This window comes from Triturus cristatus, chromosome 8 (genome assembly GCF_964204655.1).
Source record: "Triturus cristatus chromosome 8, aTriCri1.1, whole genome shotgun sequence".
In the NCBI taxonomy this organism is placed as follows: Eukaryota; Metazoa; Chordata; class Amphibia; order Caudata; family Salamandridae; genus Triturus; species Triturus cristatus.
Window position 1 is genome coordinate 55,864,763 of NC_140591.1, and position 14,602 is coordinate 55,879,364.

Sequence of the window (14,602 nt, forward strand, 5' to 3'; positions counted from 1 at the left end):
AGTTGGGAGAGCAGTAGACTGAAGATCTAAAGGTCCCTGGTTCAATCCCGGGTTTAGGCACATTTTGAACTTCTGCTTTGCATGCCACAAATGCTATTTGGAGTCAACTCATATTGACGTTGTTTATAATGATCAAAACCTTTTATCAAGCTGATCGATAAGACAACCATTTCAACATATTTTTTACATTCTGTCTTTCTGTCAAACTTGCTTCCACCTCTCTTGTATTCAACTTTACCTGCTTTATTTGCCAATTCTTCCTTTAATTGAAAGTAAAGCTTTGCCTGCATCAGCCTCGAGTTCCCCTTATACAAAACTGTTAGTAGTCAGATGACCTAGTTTGCCTACCCTCGCCATATAGGTCTGTGTGTCTGAGTATAAGTCCATTCATAGTTTACAAACATCTTCTAACTAACTTGGCTCCTAAAAAGGAAATTTACCCATCAGACCAATTTAGCTGCTGAATAATATTGGACAATTTAACACATAACTGCACATGCAGATAGAATGACCAGGGTCTGCATTTATCTTTAACAATTATCAAAAATACAACAGAAAGCCAAAATGGCCAGCTGGATGAAATAGCTCAGTTGGGAGAGTGTTAGATTGAAAATCTAAAAGTCCCTTGTGCAATGCTGGGTTTCGGAAAAGTCTGAGAGGTTTCTTGCTTCTCACAAAATATTTCTTGGTATCAGCTCAAGTTTTTCTTTCTTTATTTATCAAAATATTTGATCAACTGATCGACAACATGATCAATTCAACATAGAATTGTCTTTCTGTCCTCCTTCTAAATTTGCTTCCACCTCTCTTGCATTCAGCTTCGACTACAAATGTTTCCTATTTCATGCTTTTTTGTAAAGTAAACTCTTGTCTGCATCAGCTTCCACTTCTCCTTGAACACAGATTTCAGTATTCAGATGACATAGCTTACCTACTCAGGCAAAATACCTCTGTGTAATATGGTGCTAGTCCATTCAGAGTAAAAAAAAAAGCTACCTAACCTGGATCCGAAAAATGCTATTTACCTATTGCACCCGTTAACTGATGAATGATACAGGACATCTTAAAACATAGCTCTAGCATGAGGTTGAGCATCTATTTTCTTGGGAAGTTTAAAAGAAAGGATGAAGACCCAAGCTAGCAGCAGGCGGAAATAGCTCAGTTGGGAGAGCGTTAGACTGAAGATCTAAAGGTCCCTGGTTCAATCCTGGGTTTTGGCACAATTTCAACCTCTGCTTTTCATGTCTCAAAAGCTGTTTGGAGTTAAATCAACGCTCTTCTTTATCAAAACCTTTTATCAATCTGATCAACAACACAATCAATTCAACATATTATTTACTTTCTGTCTTCTTTTCAAACTTGCTTCCACCTCTCTTGTATTCAACTATGCCTCATTTATTTGCAACTTCTTGCTTTATTTTAAAGTAAAGCTTTGCCTGCATCAGCCTCCAATTCCCCTTATACAAAACTGTCAGTAGTCAGATGACATAGCTTGTACACCCTGGCCATATAGGTCTGTGTTTCAGAGTATAAGTCAATTCAAAGTTTAGAAAAAAAAATTCTACCTACCTTGTCCCCTAAAAAGGATATTCACTCATCAGACCAAGTTACCTGCTGAATGATACTGGACACTTTAACACATAACTATAAACGAAAATAGAATGACCAGGTTCTGTATGTATCGTCTACAATTATTAATAATACATCAGGAGGCCACAGGGACTTGTTGGCTGAAATATCTCAGTTGGGAGATCGTTAGACTGAAGAGCTTAAGGTACCTGATTCAATCCTGACTTTCAGCACAGTGCGAGGGGATCCTACATTCTTGCAAAATATTTCTTGAAATCAGCTCTATTTTTTTTTTCTTTATTTCTCAAAATATTTTATCAACTGATCAACAACATGATAACTTCAACAAAAAGTTGTCTTTCTGTCCTCCTTCTAAACTTGCTTCCACCTCTCTTGCCATCAACTTTGATGACGAATTTATCCCATTTTATACTTTTTTCAAAGTAAACTCTTGTCTGCATCAGCTTTCACTTCTCCTTGAACAAAGTTGTCAGTATTGAGATGACATAGCTTACCTACTCAGGCGACATACGTCTGTGTAATACAGTGCTGGTCCACTCAGAGTTTTAAAAGAAAAACGACCTAACATTTATCCCAAAAACGCTACTCACCCATTTCACCAGTTAGCTGCTGGACAATGCAGGACACATTAAAACACAGCTCTAACCTCAGATTGAAAATCCAGGTTCTGCATCTCTGTTCTGGGATTGTTCAAAAAAAGAGGCTGAATACTATAGCTGCTGGCAGGCCGAAATAGCTCAGTTGGGAGAGTGTTAGACTGAAGATCTAAAGGTCCCTGGTTCGATCCCGGGTTTCGGCAGATTTTGAACTTCTGCTTTGCATGCCACAAAGACTATTTTGAGTCAACTCATATTGACTTTGTTTATAATGATCAACACCTTTTATCAAGATAATCGACAATACAATTAATTCAACATATTATTTACTTTCTGTCTTTCTTTCAAACTTGCTTCCACCTCTCTTGTATTCAACTTTGCCTCCTTTATTTCCCAATTCTTCCTTCAATTGAAAGTAAAGCTTTGCCTGCATCAGCCTCCAGTTCCCCTTATACAAAACTGTTAGTAGTCAGATGACCTAGCTTGCCGACCCTCGCCATATAGGTCTGTGTTTCTGAGTATAAGTCCATTCATAGTTTACAAACATCATCTAACTAACTTGGCTCCTAAAAAGGAAATTCACCCATCAGACCAATTTAGCTACTGAATAATACTGGACAATTTAACACATAACTGCACATGCAGATAGAGTGACCAGGTTCTGCATTTATCTTTAACAATTATAAAAAATAGCTCAGTTGGGAGAGCGTTAGACTGAAGATCTAAAGGTCCCTGATTCAATCCCGGGTTTCGGCACAATTTCAACTTCTGCTTTTCATGTCACAAAAGCTGTTTGGAGTTAAATCAACGCTCTTCTTCATCAAAACCTTTTATCAATCTGATCAACAACACAATCAATTCAACATATTATTTACTTTCTGTCTTCCTTTCAAACTTGCTTCCACCTCTCTTGTATTCAACTATGCCTCATTTATTTGCAACTTCTTGCTTTATTTTAAAGTAAAGCTTTGCCTGCATCAGCCTCCAATTCCCCTTATACAAAACTGTCAGTAGTCAGATGACATAGCTTGTACACCCTGGCCATATAGGTCTGTGTTTCAGAGTATAAGTCAATTCAAAGTTTAGAAAAAAAAATTCTACCTACCTTGTCCCCTAAAAAGGATATTCACTCATCAGACCAAGTTACCTGCTGAATGATACTGGACACTTTAACACATAACTATAAACGAAAATAGAATGACCAGGTTCTGTATGTATCGTCTACAATTATTAATAATACATCAGGAGGCCACAGGGACTTGTTGGCTGAAATATCTCAGTTGGGAGATCGTTAGACTGAAGAGCTTAAGGTACCTGATTCAATCCTGACTTTCAGCACAGTGCGAGGGGATCCTACACTCTTGCAAAATATTTCTTGAAATCAGCTCTATTTTTTTTTTCTTTATTTCTCAAAATATTTTATCAACTGATCAACAACATGATAACTTCAACAAAAAGTTGTCTTTCTGTCCTCCTTCTAAACTTGCTTCCACCTCTCTTGCCATCAACTTTGATGACGAATTTATCCCATTTTATACTTTTTTCAAAGTAAACTCTTGTCTGCATCAGCTTTCACTTCTCCTTGAACAAAGTTGTCAGTATTGAGATGACATAGCTTACCTACTCAGGCGACATACGTCTGTGTAATACAGTGCTGGTCCACTCAGAGTTTTAAAAGAAAAACGACCTAACATTTATCCCAAAAACGCTACTCACCCATTTCACCAGTTAGCTGCTGGACAATGCAGGACACATTAAAACACAGCTCTAACCTCAGATTGAAAATCCAGGTTCTGCATCTCTGTTCTGGGATTGTTCAAAAAAAGAGGCTGAATACTATAGCTGCCGGCAGGCCGAAATAGCTCAGTTGGGAGAGTGTTAGACTGAAGATCTAAAGGGCCCTGGTTCGATCCCGGGTTTCGGCACATTTTGAACTTCTGCTTTGCATGCCACAAAGACTATTTTGAGTCAACTCATATTGACTTTGTTTATAATGATCAAAACCTTTTATCAAGATAATCGACAATACAATTAATTCAACATATTATTTACTTTCTGTCTTTCTTTCAAACTTGCTTCCACCTCTCTTGTATTCAACTTTGCCTCCTTTATTTCCCAATTCTTCCTTTAATTGAAAGTAAAGCTTTGCCTGCATCAGCCTCCAGTTCCCCTTATACAAAACTGTTAGTAGTCAGATGACCTAGCTTGCCGACCCTCGCCATATAGGTCTGTGTTTCTGAGTATAAGTCCATTCATAGTTTACAAACATCATCTAACTAACTTGGCTCCTAAAAAGGAAATTCACCCATCAGACCAATTTAGCTACTGAATAATACTGGACAATTTAACACATAACTGCACATGCAGATAGAGTGACCAGGTTCTGCATTTATCTTTAACAATTATAAAAATAGCTCAGTTGGGAGAGCGTTAGACTGAAGATCTAAAGGTCCCTGATTCAATCCCGGGTTTCGGCACAATTTCAACTTCTGCTTTTCATGTCACAAAAGCTGTTTGGAGTTAAATCAACGCTCTTCTTTATCAAAACCTTTTATCAATCTGATCAACAACACAACCAATTCAACATATTATTTACTTTCTGTCTTCCTTTCAAACTTGCTTCCACCTCTCTTGTATTCAACTATGCCTCATTTATTTGCAACTTCTTGCTTTATTTTAAAGTAAAGCTTTGCCTGCATCAGCCTCCAATTCCCCTTATACAAAACTGTCAGTAGTCAGATGACATAGCTTGTACACCCTGGCCATATAGGTCTGTGTTTCAGAGTATAAGTCAATTCAAAGTTTAGAAAAAAAAATTCTACCTACCTTGTCCCCTAAAAAGGATATTCACTCATCAGACCAAGTTACCTGCTGAATGATACTGGACACTTTAACACATAACTATAAACGAAAATAGAATGACCAGGTTCTGTATGTATCGTCTACAATTATTAATAATACATCAGGAGGCCACAGGGACTTGTTGGCTGAAATATCTCAGTTGGGAGATCGTTAGACTGAAGAGCTTAAGGTACCTTATTCAATCCTGACTTTCAGCACAGTGCGAGGGGATCCTACATTCTTGCAAAATATTTCTTGAAATCAGCTCTATTTTTTTTTTCTTTATTTCTCAAAATATTTTATCAACTGATCAACAACATGATAACTTCAACAAAAAGTTGTCTTTCTGTCCTCCTTCTAAACTTGCTTCCACCTCTCTTGCCATCAACTTTGATGACCAATTTATCCCATTTTATACTTTTTTCAAAGTAAACTCTTGTCTGCATCAGCTTTCACTTCTCCTTGAACAAAGTTGTCAGTATTGAGATGACATAGCTTACCTACTCAGGCGACATAAGTCTGTGTAATACAGTGCTGGTCCACTCAGAGTTTTAAAAGAAAAACGACCTAACATTTATCCCAAAAACGCTACTCACCCATTTCACCAGTTAGCTGCTGGACAATGCAGGACACATTAAAACACAGCTCTAACCTCAGATTGAAAATCCAGGTTCTGCATCTCTGTTCTGGGATTGTTCAAAAAAAGAGGCTGAATACTATAGCTGCTGGCAGGCCGAAATAGCTCAGTTGGGAGAGTGTTAGACTGAAGATCTAAAGGTCCCTGGTTCGATCCCGGGTTTCGGCACATTTTGAACTTCTGCTTTGCATGCCACAAAGACTATTTTGAGTCAACTCATATTGACTTTGTTTATAATGATCAAAACCTTTTATCAAGATAATCGACAATACAATTAATTCGACATATTATTTACTTTCTGTCTTTCTTTCAAACTTGCTTCCACCTCTCTTGTATTCAACTTTGCCTCCTTTATTTCCCAATTCTTCCTTTAATTGAAAGTAAAGCTTTGCCTGCATCAGCCTCCAGTTCCCCTTATACAAAACTGTTAGTAGTCAGATGACCTAGCTTGCCGACCCTCGCCATATAGGTCTGTGTTTCTGAGTATAAGTCCATTCATAGTTTACAAACATCATCTAACTAACTTGGCTCCTAAAAAGGAAATTCACCCATCAGACCAATTTAGCTACTGAATAATACTGGACAATTTAACACATAACTGCACATGCAGATAGAGTGACCAGGTTCTGCATTTATCTTTAACAATTATAAAAAATACAACAGAAAGCCAAAATTGCCAGCTGGATGAAATAGCTCAGTTGGGAGAGCAGTAGACTGAAGATCTAAAGGTCCCTGGTTCAATCCCGGGTTTAGGCACATTTTGAACTTCTGCTTTGCATGCCACAAATGCTATTTGGAGTCAACTCATATTGACGTTGTTTATAATGATCAAAACCTTTTATCAAGCTGATCGATAAGACAACCATTTCAACATATTTTTTACATTCTGTCTTTCTGTCAAACTTGCTTCCACCTCTCTTGTATTCAACTTTACCTGCTTTATTTGCCAATTCTTCCTTTAATTGAAAGTAAAGCTTTGCCTGCATCAGCCTCGAGTTCCCCTTATACAAAACTGTTAGTAGTCAGATGACCTAGTTTGCCTACCCTCGCCATATAGGTCTGTGTGTCTGAGTATAAGTCCATTCATAGTTTACAAACATCTTCTAACTAACTTGGCTCCTAAAAAGGAAATTCACCCATCAGACCAATTTAGCTGCTGAATAATATTGGACAATTTAACACATAACTGCACATGCAGATAGAATGACCAGGGTCTGCATTTATCTTTAACAATTATCAAAAATACAACAGAAAGCCAAAATGGCCAGCTGGATGAAATAGCTCAGTTGGGAGAGTGTTAGATTGAAAATCTAAAAGTCCCTTGTTCAATGCTGGGTTTCGGAAAAGTCTGAGAGGTTTCTTGCTTCTCACAAAATATTTCTTGGTATCAGCTCAAGTTTTTCTTTCTTTATTTATCAAAATATTTGATCAACTGATCGACAACATGATCAATTCAACATAGAATTGTCTTTCTGTCCTCCTTCTAAATTTGCTTCCACCTCTCTTGCATTCAGCTTCGACTACAAATGTTTCCTATTTCATGCTTTTTTGTAAAGTAAACTCTTGTCTGCATCAGCTTCCACTTCTCCTTGAACACAGATTTCAGTATTCAGATGACGTAGCTTACCTACTCAGGCCAAATACCTCTGTGTAATATGGTGCTAGTCCATTCAGAGTAAAAAAAAAAGCTACCTAACCTGGATCCGAAAAATGCTATTTACCTATTGCACCCGTTAACTGATGAATGATACAGGACATCTTAAAACATAGCTCTAGCATGAGGTTGAGCATCTATTTTCTTGGGAAGTTTAAAAGAAAGGATGAAGACCCAAACTAGCAGCAGGCGGAAATAGCTCAGTTGGGAGAGCGTTAGACTGAAGATCTAAAGGTCCCTGGTTCAATCCCGGGTTTTGGCACAATTTCAACCTCTGCTTTTCATGTCTCAAAAGCTGTTTGGAGTTAAATCAACGCTCTTCTTTATCAAAACCTTTTATCAATCTGATCAACAACACAATCAATTCAACATATTATTTACTTTCTGTCTTCTTTTCAAACTTGCTTCCACCTCTCTTGTATTCAACTATGCCTCATTTATTTGCAACTTCTTGCTTTATTTTAAAGTAAAGCTTTGCCTGCATCAGCCTCCAATTCCCCTTATACAAAACTGTCAGTAGCCAGATGACATAGCTTGTACACCCTGGCCATATAGGTCTGTGTTTCAGAGTATAAGTCAATTCAAAGTTTAGAAAAAAAAATTCTACCTACCTTGTCCCCTAAAAAGGATATTCACTCATCAGACCAAGTTACCTGCTGAATGATACTGGACACTTTAACACATAACTATAAACGAAAATAGAATGACCAGGTTCTGTATGTATCGTCTACAATTATTAATAATACATCAGGAGGCCACAGGGACTTGTTGGCTGAAATATCTCAGTTGGGAGATCGTTAGACTGAAGAGCTTAAGGTACCTGATTCAATCCTGACTTTCAGCACAGTGCGAGGGGATCCTACATTCTTGCAAAATATTTCTTGAAATCAGCTTTTTTTTTTTTTCTTTATTTCTCAAAATATTTTATCAACTGATCAACAATATGATAACTTCAACAAAAAGTTGTCTTTCTGTCCTCCTTCTAAACTTGCTTCCACCTCTCTTGCCATCAACTTTGATGACGAATTTATCCCATTTTATACTTTTTTCAAAGTAAACTCTTGTCTGCATCAGCTTTCACTTCTCCTTGAACAAAGTTGTCAGTATTGAGATGACATAGCTTACCTACTCAGGCGACATACGTCTGTGTAATACAGTGCTGGTCCACTCAGAGTTTTAAAAGAAAAACGACCTAACATTTATCCCAAAAACGCTACTCACCCATTTCACCAGTTAGCTGCTGGACAATGCAGGACACATTAAAACACAGCTCTAACCTCAGATTGAAAATCCAGGTTCTGCATCTCTGTTCTGGGATTGTTCAAAAAAAGAGGCTGAATACTATAGCTGCTGGCAGGCCGAAATAGCTCAGTTGGGAGAGTGTTAGACTGAAGATCTAAAGGTCCCTGGTTCGATCCCGGGTTTTGGCACATTTTGAACTTCTGCTTTGCATGCCACAAAGACTATTTTGAGTCAACTCATATTGACTTTGTTTATAATGATCAAAACCTTTTATCAAGATAATCGACAATACAATTAATTCAACATATTATTTACTTTCTGTCTTTCTTTCAAACTTGCTTCCACCTCTCTTGTATTCAACTTTGCCTCCTTTATTTCCCAATTCTTCCTTTAATTGAAAGTAAAGCTTTGCCTGCATCAGCCTCCAGTTCCCCTTATACAAAACTGTTAGTAGTCAGATGACCTAGCTTGCCGACCCTCGCCATATAGGTCTGTGTTTCTGAGTATAAGTCCATTCATAGTTTACAAACATCATCTAACTAACTTGGCTCCTAAAAAGGAAATTCACCCATCAGACCAATTTAGCTACTGAATAATACTGGACAATTTAACACATAACTGCACATGCAGATAGAGTGACCAGGTTCTGCATTTATCTTTAACAATTATAAAAAATACAACAGAAAGCCAAAATTGCCAGCTGGATGAAATAGCTCAGTTGGGAGAGCAGTAGACTGAAGATCTAAAGGTCCCTGGTTCAATCCTGGGTTTAGGCACATTTTGAACTTCTGCTTTGCATGCCACAAATGCTATTTGGAGTCAACTCATATTGACGTTGTTTATAATGATCAAAACCTTTTATCAAGCTGATCGATAAGACAACCATTTCAACATATTTTTTACATTCTGTCTTTCTGTCAAACTTGCTTCCACCTCTCTTGTATTCAACTTTACCTGCTTTATTTGCCAATTCTTCCTTTAATTGAAAGTAAAGCTTTGCCTGCATCAGCCTCGAGTTCCCCTTATACAAAACTGTTAGTAGTCAGATGACCTAGTTTGCCTACCCTCGCCATATAGGTCTGTGTGTCTGAGTATAAGTCCATTCATAGTTTACAAACATCTTCTAACTAACTTGGCTCCTAAAAAGGAAATTTACCCATCAGACCAATTTAGCTGCTGAATAATATTGGACAATTTAACACATAACTGCACATGCAGATAGAATGACCAGGGTCTGCATTTATCTTTAACAATTATCAAAAATACAACAGAAAGCCAAAATGGCCAGCTGGATGAAATAGCTCAGTTGGGAGAGTGTTAGATTGAAAATCTAAAAGTCCCTTGTTCAATGCTGGGTTTCGGAAAAGTCTGAGAGGTTTCTTGCTTCTCACAAAATATTTCTTGGTATCAGCTCAAGTTTTTCTTTCTTTATTTATCAAAATATTTGATCAACTGATCGACAACATGATCAATTCAACATAGAATTGTCTTTCTGTCCTCCTTCTAAATTTGCTTCCACCTCTCTTGCATTCAGCTTCGACTACAAATGTTTCCTATTTCATGCTTTTTTGTAAAGTAAACTCTTGTCTGCATCAGCTTCCACTTCTCCTTGAACACAGATTTCAGTATTCAGATGACATAGCTTACCTACTCAGGCCAAATACCTCTGTGTAATATGGTGCTAGTCCATTCAGAGTAAAAAAAAAAGCTACCTAACCTGGATCCGAAAAATGCTATTTACCTAATGCACCCGTTAACTGATGAATGATACAGGACATCTTAAAACATAGCTCTAGCATGAGGTTGAGCATCTATTTTCTTGGGAAGTTTAAAAGAAAGGATGAAGACCCAAACTAGCAGCAGGCGGAAATAGCTCAGTTGGGAGAGCGTTAGACTGAAGATCTAAAGGTCCCTGGTTCAATCCTGGGTTTTGGCACAATTTCAACCTCTGCTTTTCATGTCTCAAAAGCTGTTTGGAGTTAAATCAACGCTCTTCTTTATCAAAACCTTTTATCAATCTGATCAACAACACAATCAATTCAACATATTATTTACTTTCTGTCTTCTTTTCAAACTTGCTTCCACCTCTCTTGTATTCAACTATGCCTCATTTATTTGAAACTTCTTGCTTTATTTTAAAGTAAAGCTTTGCCTGCATCAGCCTCCAATTCCCCTTATACAAAACTGTCAGTAGTCAGATGACATAGCTTGTACACCCTGGCCATATAGGTCTGTGTTTCAGAGTATAAGTCAATTCAAAGTTTAGAAAAAAAAATTCTACCTACCTTGTCCCCTAAAAAGGATATTCACTCATCAGACCAAGTTACCTGCTGAATGATACTGGACACTTTAACACATAACTATAAACGAAAATAGAATGACCAGGTTCTGTATGTATCGTCTACAATTATTAATAATACATCAGGAGGCCACAGGGACTTGTTGGCTGAAATATCTCAGTTGGGAGATCGTTAGACTGAAGAGCTTAAGGTACCTGATTCAATCCTGACTTTCAGCACAGTGCGAGGGGATCCTACATTCTTGCAAAATATTTCTTGAAATCAGCTCTATTTTTTTTTCTTTATTTCTCAAAATATTTTATCAACTGATCAACAACATGATAACTTCAACAAAAAGTTGTCTTTCTGTCCTCCTTCTAAACTTGCTTCCACCTCTCTTGCCATCAACTTTGATGACGAATTTATCCCATTTTATACTTTTTTCAAAGTAAACTCTTGTCTGCATCAGCTTTCACTTCTCCTTGAACAAAGTTGTCAGTATTGAGATGACATAGCTTACCTACTCAGGCGACATACGTCTGTGTAATACAGTGCTGGTCCACTCAGAGTTTTAAAAGAAAAACGACCTAACATTTATCCCAAAAACGCTACTCACCCATTTCACCAGTTAGCTGCTGGACAATGCAGGACACATTAAAACACAGCTCTAACCTCAGATTGAAAATCCAGGTTCTGCATCTCTGTTCTGGGATTGTTCAAAAAAAGAGGCTGAATACTATAGCTGCTGGCAGGCCGAAATAGCTCAGTTGGGAGAGTGTTAGACTGAAGATCTAAAGGTCCCTGGTTCGATCCCGGGTTTCGGCAGATTTTGAACTTCTGCTTTGCATGCCACAAAGACTATTTTGAGTCAACTCATATTGACTTTGTTTATAATGATCAACACCTTTTATCAAGATAATCGACAATACAATTAATTCAACATATTATTTACTTTCTGTCTTTCTTTCAAACTTGCTTCCACCTCTCTTGTATTCAACTTTGACTCCTTTATTTCCCAATTCTTCCTTCAATTGAAAGTAAAGCTTTGCCTGCATCAGCCTCCAGTTCCCCTTATACAAAACTGTTAGTAGTCAGATGACCTAGCTTGCCGACCCTCGCCATATAGGTCTGTGTTTCTGAGTATAAGTCCATTCATAGTTTACAAACATCATCTAACTAACTTGGCTCCTAAAAAGGAAATTCACCCATCAGACCAATTTAGCTACTGAATAATACTGGACAATTTAACACATAACTGCACATGCAGATAGAGTGACCAGGTTCTGCATTTATCTTTAACAATTATAAAAAATAGCTCAGTTGGGAGAGCGTTAGACTGAAGATCTAAAGGTCCCTGATTCAATCCCGGGTTTCGGCACAATTTCAACTTCTGCTTTTCATGTCACAAAAGCTGTTTGGAGTTAAATCAACGCTCTTCTTTATCAAAACCTTTTATCAATCTGATCAACAACACAATCAATTCAACATATTATTTACTTTCTGTCTTCCTTTCAAACTTGCTTCCACCTCTCTTGTATTCAACTATGCCTTATTTATTTGCAACTTCTTGCTTTATTTTAAAGTAAAGCTTTGCCTGCATCAGCCTCCAATTCCCCTTATACAAAACTGTCAGTAGTCAGATGACATAGCTTGTACACCCTGGCCATATAGGTCTGTGTTTCAGAGTATAAGTCAATTCAAAGTTTAGAAAAAAAAATTCTACCTACCTTGTCCCCTAAAAAGGATATTCACTCATCAGACCAAGTTACCTGCTGAATGATACTGGACACTTTAACACATAACTATAAACGAAAATAGAATGACCAGGTTCTGTATGTATCGTCTACAATTATTAATAATACATCAGGAGGCCACAGGGACTTGTTGGCTGAAATATCTCAGTTGGGAGATCGTTAGACTGAAGAGCTTAAGGTACCTGATTCAATCCTGACTTTGAGCACAGTGCGAGGGGATCCTACACTCTTGCAAAATATTTCTTGAAATCAGCTCTATTTTTTTTTTCTTTATTTCTCAAAATATTTTATCAACTGATCAACAACATGATAACTTCAACAAAAAGTTGTCTTTCTGTCCTCCTTCTAAACTTGCTTCCACCTCTCTTGCCATCAACTTTGATGACGAATTTATCCCATTTTATACTTTTTTCAAAGTAAACTCTTGTCTGCATCAGCTTTCACTTCTCCTTGAACAAAGTTGTCAGTATTGAGATGACATAGCTTACCTACTCAGGCGACATACGTCTGTGTAATACAGTGCTGGTCCACTCAGAGTTTTAAAAGAAAAACGACCTAACATTTATCCCAAAAACGCTACTCACCCATTTCACCAGTTAGCTGCTGGACAATGCAGGACACATTAAAACACAGCTCTAACCTCAGATTGAAAATCCAGGTTCTGCATCTCTGTTCTGGGATTGTTCAAAAAAAGAGGCTGAATACTATAGCTGCTGGCAGGCCGAAATAGCTCAGTTGGGAGAGTGTTAGACTGAAGATCTAAAGGGCCCTGGTTCGATCCCGGGTTTCGGCACATTTTGAACTTCTGCTTTGCATGCCACAAAGACTATTTTGAGTCAACTCATATTGACTTTGTTTATAATGATCAAAACCTTTTATCAAGATAATCGACAATACAATTAATTCAACATATTATTTACTTTCTGTCTTTCTTTCAAACTTGCTTCCACCTCTCTTGTATTCAACTTTGCCTCCTTTATTTCCCAATTCTTCCTTTAATTGAAAGTAAAGCTTTGCCTGCATCAGCCTCCAGTTCCTCTTATACAAAACTGTTAGTAGTCAGATGACCTAGCTTGCCGACCCTCGCCATATAGGTCTGTGTTTCTGAGTATAAGTCCATTCATAGTTTACAAACATCATCTAACTAACTTGGCTCCTAAAAAGGAAATTCACCCATCAGACCAATTTAGCTACTGAATAATACTGGACAATTTAACACATAACTGCACATGCAGATAGAGTGACCAGGTTCTGCATTTATCTTTAACAATTATAAAAAATACAACAGAAAGCCAAAATTGCCAGCTGGATGAAATAGCTCAGTTGGGAGAGCAGTAGACTGAAGATCTAAAGGTCCCTGGTTCAATCCTGGGTTTAGGCACATTTTGAACTTCTGCTTTGCATGCCACAAATGCTATTTGGAGTCAACTCATATTGACGTTGTTTATAATGATCAAAACCTTTTATCAAGCTGATCGATAAGACAACCATTTCAACATATTTTTTACATTCTGTCTTTCTGTCAAACTTGCTTCCACCTCTCTTGTATTCAACTTTACCTGCTTTATTTGCCAATTCTTCCTTTAATTGAAAGTAAAGCTTTGCCTGCATCAGCCTCGAGTTCCCCTTATACAAAACTGTTAGTAGTCAGATGACCTAGTTTGCCTACCCTCGCCATATAGGTCTGTGTGTCTGAGTATAAGTCCATTCATAGTTTACAAACATCTTCTAACTAACTTGGCTCCTAAAAAGGAAATTTACCCATCAGACCAATTTAGCTGCTGAATAATATTGGACAATTTAACACATAACTGCACATGCAGATAGAATGACCAGGGTCTGCATTTATCTTTAACAATTATCAAAAATACAACAGAAAGCCAAAATGGCCAGCTGGATGAAATAGCTCAGTTGGGAGAGTGTTAGATTGAAAATCTAAAAGTCCCTTGTTCAATGCTGGGTTTCGGAAAAGTCTGAGAGGTTTCTTGCTTCTCACAAAATATTTCTTG

At 37.5% G+C, this 14,602-nt stretch overlaps 6 non-coding genes across 6 annotated transcripts; all 6 read left to right on the top strand.

Moving 5' to 3' along the window:
* The first annotated feature begins 2,316 nt into the window (after window positions 1-2,316).
* TRNAF-GAA (transfer RNA phenylalanine (anticodon GAA)) lies at window positions 2,317-2,389 on the top strand. Its single transcript has one exon. It is a non-coding gene; the product is annotated as a tRNA-Phe (tRNA).
* A 1,649-nt stretch (window positions 2,390-4,038) lies between these two features.
* TRNAF-GAA (transfer RNA phenylalanine (anticodon GAA)) lies at window positions 4,039-4,111 on the top strand. The gene has a single exon. It is a non-coding gene; the product is annotated as a tRNA-Phe (tRNA).
* A 1,648-nt stretch (window positions 4,112-5,759) lies between these two features.
* On the top strand, window positions 5,760-5,832 carry TRNAF-GAA (transfer RNA phenylalanine (anticodon GAA)). The gene has a single exon. It is a non-coding gene; the product is annotated as a tRNA-Phe (tRNA).
* A 2,843-nt stretch (window positions 5,833-8,675) lies between these two features.
* TRNAF-GAA (transfer RNA phenylalanine (anticodon GAA)) lies at window positions 8,676-8,748 on the top strand. Its single transcript has one exon. It is a non-coding gene; the product is annotated as a tRNA-Phe (tRNA).
* Window positions 8,749-11,591: 2,843 nt separating this feature from the next.
* TRNAF-GAA (transfer RNA phenylalanine (anticodon GAA)) lies at window positions 11,592-11,664 on the top strand. The gene has a single exon. It is a non-coding gene; the product is annotated as a tRNA-Phe (tRNA).
* Window positions 11,665-13,313: 1,649 nt separating this feature from the next.
* On the top strand, window positions 13,314-13,386 carry TRNAF-GAA (transfer RNA phenylalanine (anticodon GAA)). The gene has a single exon. It is a non-coding gene; the product is annotated as a tRNA-Phe (tRNA).
* Window positions 13,387-14,602: the final 1,216 nt, after the last annotated feature.